The sequence below is a fragment of the Peromyscus eremicus genome, chromosome 12, assembly GCF_949786415.1.
Source record: "Peromyscus eremicus chromosome 12, PerEre_H2_v1, whole genome shotgun sequence".
Lineage (NCBI taxonomy): Eukaryota > Metazoa > Chordata > Mammalia > Rodentia > Cricetidae > Peromyscus > Peromyscus eremicus.
In genome coordinates, this window is record NC_081428.1 from 77,456,515 (window position 1) to 77,462,514 (window position 6,000).

The window sequence follows — 6,000 nt, forward strand, 5'->3', positions numbered from 1 at the left end:
TCAACTAACCTGGGCTAGTAGGAGCTCACAGAGTCTGAGCTGCCAACCAGAGAGCTTGAACGGGACTAACTCAGGCCCTCTGCGCATATGTTACAGTTGTGTAGCTTGGTCTTCCTGTGGGGCTCCTAACAGTGGAGGAAGGGGCTGTCTCGGATTCAGTTGCCTGCTTTTGGGACCCTTCCCTCCTACTGGGTTACCTCATCCAGCCTTGATAGGAGAGGAGGTGCCTAGTCTTCCTGCAACTTGATATGCCATGGATATCCATGGGAGGCCTGCCCTTTTGTAAAGAGAAACAGAGGAGGAGTGCAGCGTGGAGGGAGAGACTGGGAGGAGAGGAGGGAGGAAGGGGAAACTGTGACAGGGCTGGGGGAAGTAATTAATTAATTAATTAATTTAAAAAAGAATCACAAAGGACAAATGAAGCTTAAAGTGGACAGAAGGGAAGGAATAACAGAGATTCAGCGAAGTTAGAGAACTTAAAACCACTTTTCAAAATCAGCCAAACTATAAGTGGGTCTTTGAGAGGTGAGTGACAAGCTCCGCACCTGACTACCTAAGGAAAGGGTAAAAGTAAGTAAAACCGGGAAGTGTACGAAAGTGCAGTACAGTTAATGCCACAGAAATAAAAACACACCAGAGTGGACTAAAACAATTATACCTTAACAAACTAGCCTAGAAAAATCCATCGATAGTATACAACCGATAAGACTAAATCAATAAGAGATTTAAATAGTAACTAAAAGTAAAGAAAAGCCCGGGACTAAACAGATCGGCAAGTGAATCTACCAAAAATTTAAAAGAGCTAACATCAATTCTTCTCACACTCTTCCAAAACATAGAACAGAAACACTTCCAAATTATTTTTTATTTATTTTATGTATGTGGGTGTTTTACCTACATGTATGTCTGTGCACCATGTGTGTGCCTGGTGCCTGTGGAAGCTAGAGAGTGTTGGGCACCCTGGAACTGAAGTTACAGTTGTGAGCTGCCACATGGGTGCTGGTAATCAAACCTGGATCCTCTGGAAGAGCAGCTTTTGCTCTTAACCACTGAGCTGTTCCTCCACACCCTGTCCTCTCCCCATCCACCACTTTTAAGGCAGGATCTTGCTATGTAGCACTAGCTGACCTGGAACTTACAGAGATAAACTTGTCTCTGCCTCCCACATATTGGGAGTAAAAGTGTGCATCACAAGGCCTGGCTAAATTCTTTTTATGCTGCCAGCGTTTTCCTGACATAAAATCCAAACAAAGATACCACAAGAAAAAAATTATAGACCAACATGCTTAACAACATGAACGCAAAAATGTTTAACAAAATACTACCACACAAAAATTCAACATTACCTTAAAAAGATCATACACCAGGATGGATTACAAGGAGGCATGGATGATTCCACATACACAAATCAATGTGGTATTTTAACAAAATGAAGGAATACTATCAAATTCATTCTATGAAGCCAACATTAATCTCATACAAAAACTATATAAAGACACCACATAAAAGGAAAGCTATCAATCAAATTCCCTGGTGAAAATATATGCAAAAAGTTACAACATGATTCTTGCAAACCAAATTCAAAAATACATTAAGAAGGTCATACTCCATAACCAAGTTAGTTTCACCACAGAGATATAATAATGGTTCATCACATATAATTCAGTAAGTATAATAAGGCACATCAGCAGACTTAAGGATGAGAAATCACATGATTACCCCAATCAATGCAGAAAATTCATTTGACAAAGAAACTAGGAATCAAAGAAATATACCTTAACATAATAAATGCTATATACCACAAACCCAATAGTCAACATTATATTACATAAAAACTAAGAGCATTTCCCCTAAAGCTTGGCACAAGACAAGAATGTCTACTCTCTTTTCTCCACATTTATATGTTAGAGTGCTGGCTTAACTAGATCAAGAAGACAAGAAAAATAAAATGGATACAAAAAGAGAAGACGGACAATTATCCCTAGGTACAGACAACATGATCCTATACTTAAAAGACCCTAAAGATGCCACCAGAAATCTTAGTAAACCTTGAGCAAAGTATCAAGATATAAAACATCCAAAAATCAGCAGCTTCTCTATATACCAATAACAAACTTGCTGGGGAAAAAAATCAGGGAGTGGGAGAAATTCCATTCTTCTAAATAGCTTTGAAACAAATAAAACACCTAGCAGTAAACCTAACCAAGAGATAAAAGGTCCCACTTTCATATAAAAGAATAAAAACTTTTAATACATTCAAAAAAAGTGGGGACATTAGAAAATGGAAATAACCCCCATGTTCATGGATTATCAGAATTAATATTGTAAGGGTGACTATATTATTAAAAACAATTTACATATTCAATGCAATCTTTATCAAAATCCCAAGGACAATGCCAGATGTGGTAGCACAACCCTTTAACACCAGCACTCAGGAGGCAAAGCCAAGAGGATCTGCACACACGTGCATACACAAAGAAGAAAAAGAAACAAAAACTGCTTAGTGTTTCCACCTCACCCTAATTAGAACGACTATCGTCAAGAAAACAAATGACAGCAAATGCTAGCAAGAACGATGGGGAAAGGGAACACTTATTCGAGCTGGTGAGAATGGAAACTTATGCTATCATTATGGAAATTAGTATGCACATTCCTCAAAACACTCAAAATAGAATACCATACAAGCCAACTGTAGCACTCCTGGGGATGTACCTGAGAGACTCGAAGTCAACATACCACAGATATTTGCACAACCACATTTTTTGATGTACTATTCACAATAACCAGGAAATTAACTAGCATAGATGCCATCAATAGATGAATGGATAAAGAAAATACGGCATGGATACACAATGGAATTTTAGGCAGCTGTAAAGAAAAATGAAATCATGACATTTGCAGGAAAATTGATGAAACTAAAAATCATTATGCTAGCAATAAAATCCAGACTCAGAAGGACAAATACCACAATTTCTCTCACACACAGAACCTGGGTTTAAATGATATATGTGTGTGCACATATGTGTATGTGACTATAAGGTGTGTTTGTGCTTCTGGGTCATGAAACTAGAAAGGGGATCATGAGAAGAGAAGGATCTGACAGGGGACAGACAAGATAACAGAACACACGTGACATGGAAGCAGAAAAGGGAAGACAGGAAACCAGCCAGAGAGGAGACAGGAAGCACCGGGCAAGGACGTGGTAGTCGGGGGAGGGGGAGGGGCTGGGAGGTGTATGAGTAATAATAAAGTATAATGGTACAAATGTATGAAAATGCCAAAATGAAACTGTATGCTACCCTAAAAAATAATTCTTTATTGTTTGTTTGTTGGTTGGTTGGTTTTTTGAGAGAGGGTTTCTCTGTGTAGCTCTGGCTGTCATGAAACTCACTCTGTAGACCAGGATGGCCTCGAATTCACAGAGATCTGCCTGCCACCACCTCCCGGCTTCTAAAAAATAATTTTTTAAAGATGGAAAAGAGTGAGGTTAGAGAAATGGCTCAGTGATCATGAGCACTTGCTACCAGGAGATCCAAGTTTGGTTCTTAGGACACATCAGGTCCCCTTCCGGCCTCTGCGAGCACCAGCATTCATGTGGCATACACAGGTGAATAAGAAATAACAAAAAATAAGTCATTGTTTAATTAAACAATGTTTAATGAAAAATAAATCACAAAGTGGGAAAAAGTAGAGCTGTCCTTTGGCATCCATGGTATATGGCTCCACGGATATTTCATGTCCCTTGTGTAGAATGGCATATTCTAACCTTTACTAATTACTGGCTTATAATGAAAAGTCTGCAGTTCTTACCATCCCACTCTAGGAGTGCTAACTGGGGCTTTTTGAAGTCAGGCTCCTGTTCTCCAGTAGAAACTTGTAACAGGAGCCTCACAGGCATATATTCATTCTGCAGTTTTCAGGAGACACTTCAAGCGGTGTTTGAGTCCTCCTAGACAAGGGGTCTTCTGACGTTAGGAACTAGGTCAGTGTTTGGGCGGTCTTTATGAGCCAGGGTTGAAGCCTGGCTGAGAAGAGGCTCAGACAAACTTAGCTGAAGTTTGTTTGGTCAAGGATCTTTGTTAGTATGCACAAGCCATGACCTGTTTCTAAGTAACAGCAGAGAAACAAATGTGGAGCTCACACCGCAGCCTAATCACAGACCAAGTAAGAAAAATAGGAGCTGCAGGAAAAAAATAAAGAATAAAGCAAAAATAAACGTAATGGCTTGTCCATGGAATTGGATGGTAAAAATCTAAGTGCCACCCTGTAAGAGCCCCAGGAGCTCCTCAGAACCCTTCCCCCAGAGTCTCATGTTTGAGTCATTGGCAACATGTCCGTTCATTTGGTTCTGTTTCCTGTTGAATTTGGAAGGTGTATGCATAGCTCACATTTCAGAATCCCACAGCCAGGAGTCAGGAGTCCTCTTGATCCTGAAGCAGAGATCCTGAAGTCTTTGCAGTACTGGGTAGTGTGTCCTGACACTCTGGGAACCTGCCCTCCCCACCCGCTCTCTGGCTCAGGCTCAGAAGGTTCCCTGCATTCCTTCTGCACACTCACCTCCTTTAGGCTTCCTTTTCCAGGCCCCTCTTGGTTACAGCATTCAGTCACTTGTTTCATTTGTCAGATATCAGAGGATAGTAATGTGACAGACGGAAACAACAACAGAGAGACAGACGTACAGACAGTGAGAGTGTGAATGTGAATCTGGGCTGCTTCTCCCCAGTCTAAGGGAATCACAGTGACCCCAGCCACTGTGGGGTCCCAATGAGATCCTAATGAGAGTAGCCAAGAATTCCCTCACTCGTGCATTCATTACTCATTCCCGCCTGTCTTCCCACCTAGAGTGTTTATCACACACAGAGAGACTCCAGCCAGCTGGGAATTTGCAGTCTAGTGTAAGAGTCTTGCTAAATAAAGCCAGAGCTGTGAGGCAGGTGCTAACTGTAACTAGGAAAACAGGCTGTCTGCCCACTGGAGGGAGGTAACAACTGCAGAGCGGCCAGGAAACGGTTGCCCAAGGAGGGGGAGGTGAGATCGTTGGGGAGCCTTGCATCCCGGCAGAGGGAGGACACAGTCCAGCCACAGGAAATCCTCCCAGTGCGAACAGCTTGAGCGAAGGTTTGGAGGCGCCCAAGCGTACCAGGCACCTGATCAGTGGCAGTTAGCTGAACAGGGCAGAAATAGACCGCGCAGCTGGAAGGGACTTTCAGCACAGGCTCTGACCAGCCTCCAAGGGCTGGATGATGAGGAACCTGAATTCTGTCCCTCCAATCTGCTCTTTTCATACACCATATGCAGTTGCTGGGGGTCTGAGCTGAGATAAACCACAACTGTAAAATACATATTGGATTTCAAAGATGAAGTACCAAAGAAAAAACAATGCTCATACGTGCCTGTGATATTGGCTGCTCATTAAAATGATTATATTTGGGACATGTTGTGTTAAATAAAATATATCATTAGAAATGATTTCACCTTTTTTTAACTTTTTTTTATGCTTAAGGACAATTTTATTAACATGTAAAAGAAAAACAACAGGGTAGGCAGGCTGAAAGTATCAGCAGCTACCCAAAAGGGGAAGGGAGGTGAAGAGAGAGAGAAAACCCTTTCCAGTTAGGTATGGAGGGTCAGCAAACAGGCACCCAGCAAACAAGTGCCCGAGAAAGCATATTTGCATTCTGGCCCACATTCCAAAGAAAGAGACAGAAAAGAATAAAAAAAGGAAAAGCTCCACCTTTCTGAGTCAGGACTCAGATGAGAGAATCTCACTGTGCTGTCCAGGCTAACCTCAAACTAAATCCTCCTGCCTCGACTATATACTCATGCCAGTACGCATGGTCACTTTATTTGAATGTAGCCACTAGAAGTTGGGGACTGCGGATGTGGCTTGCCCCGCGCCTTAGAATACAGGAAGCAGTCAGTAGGTGAAGTGAAGGCAGGTCTGGACAAAGGGACGGTAAGGACAGAGGACAAGGCAAGGCTAAGACAGAGTGAGCGGTA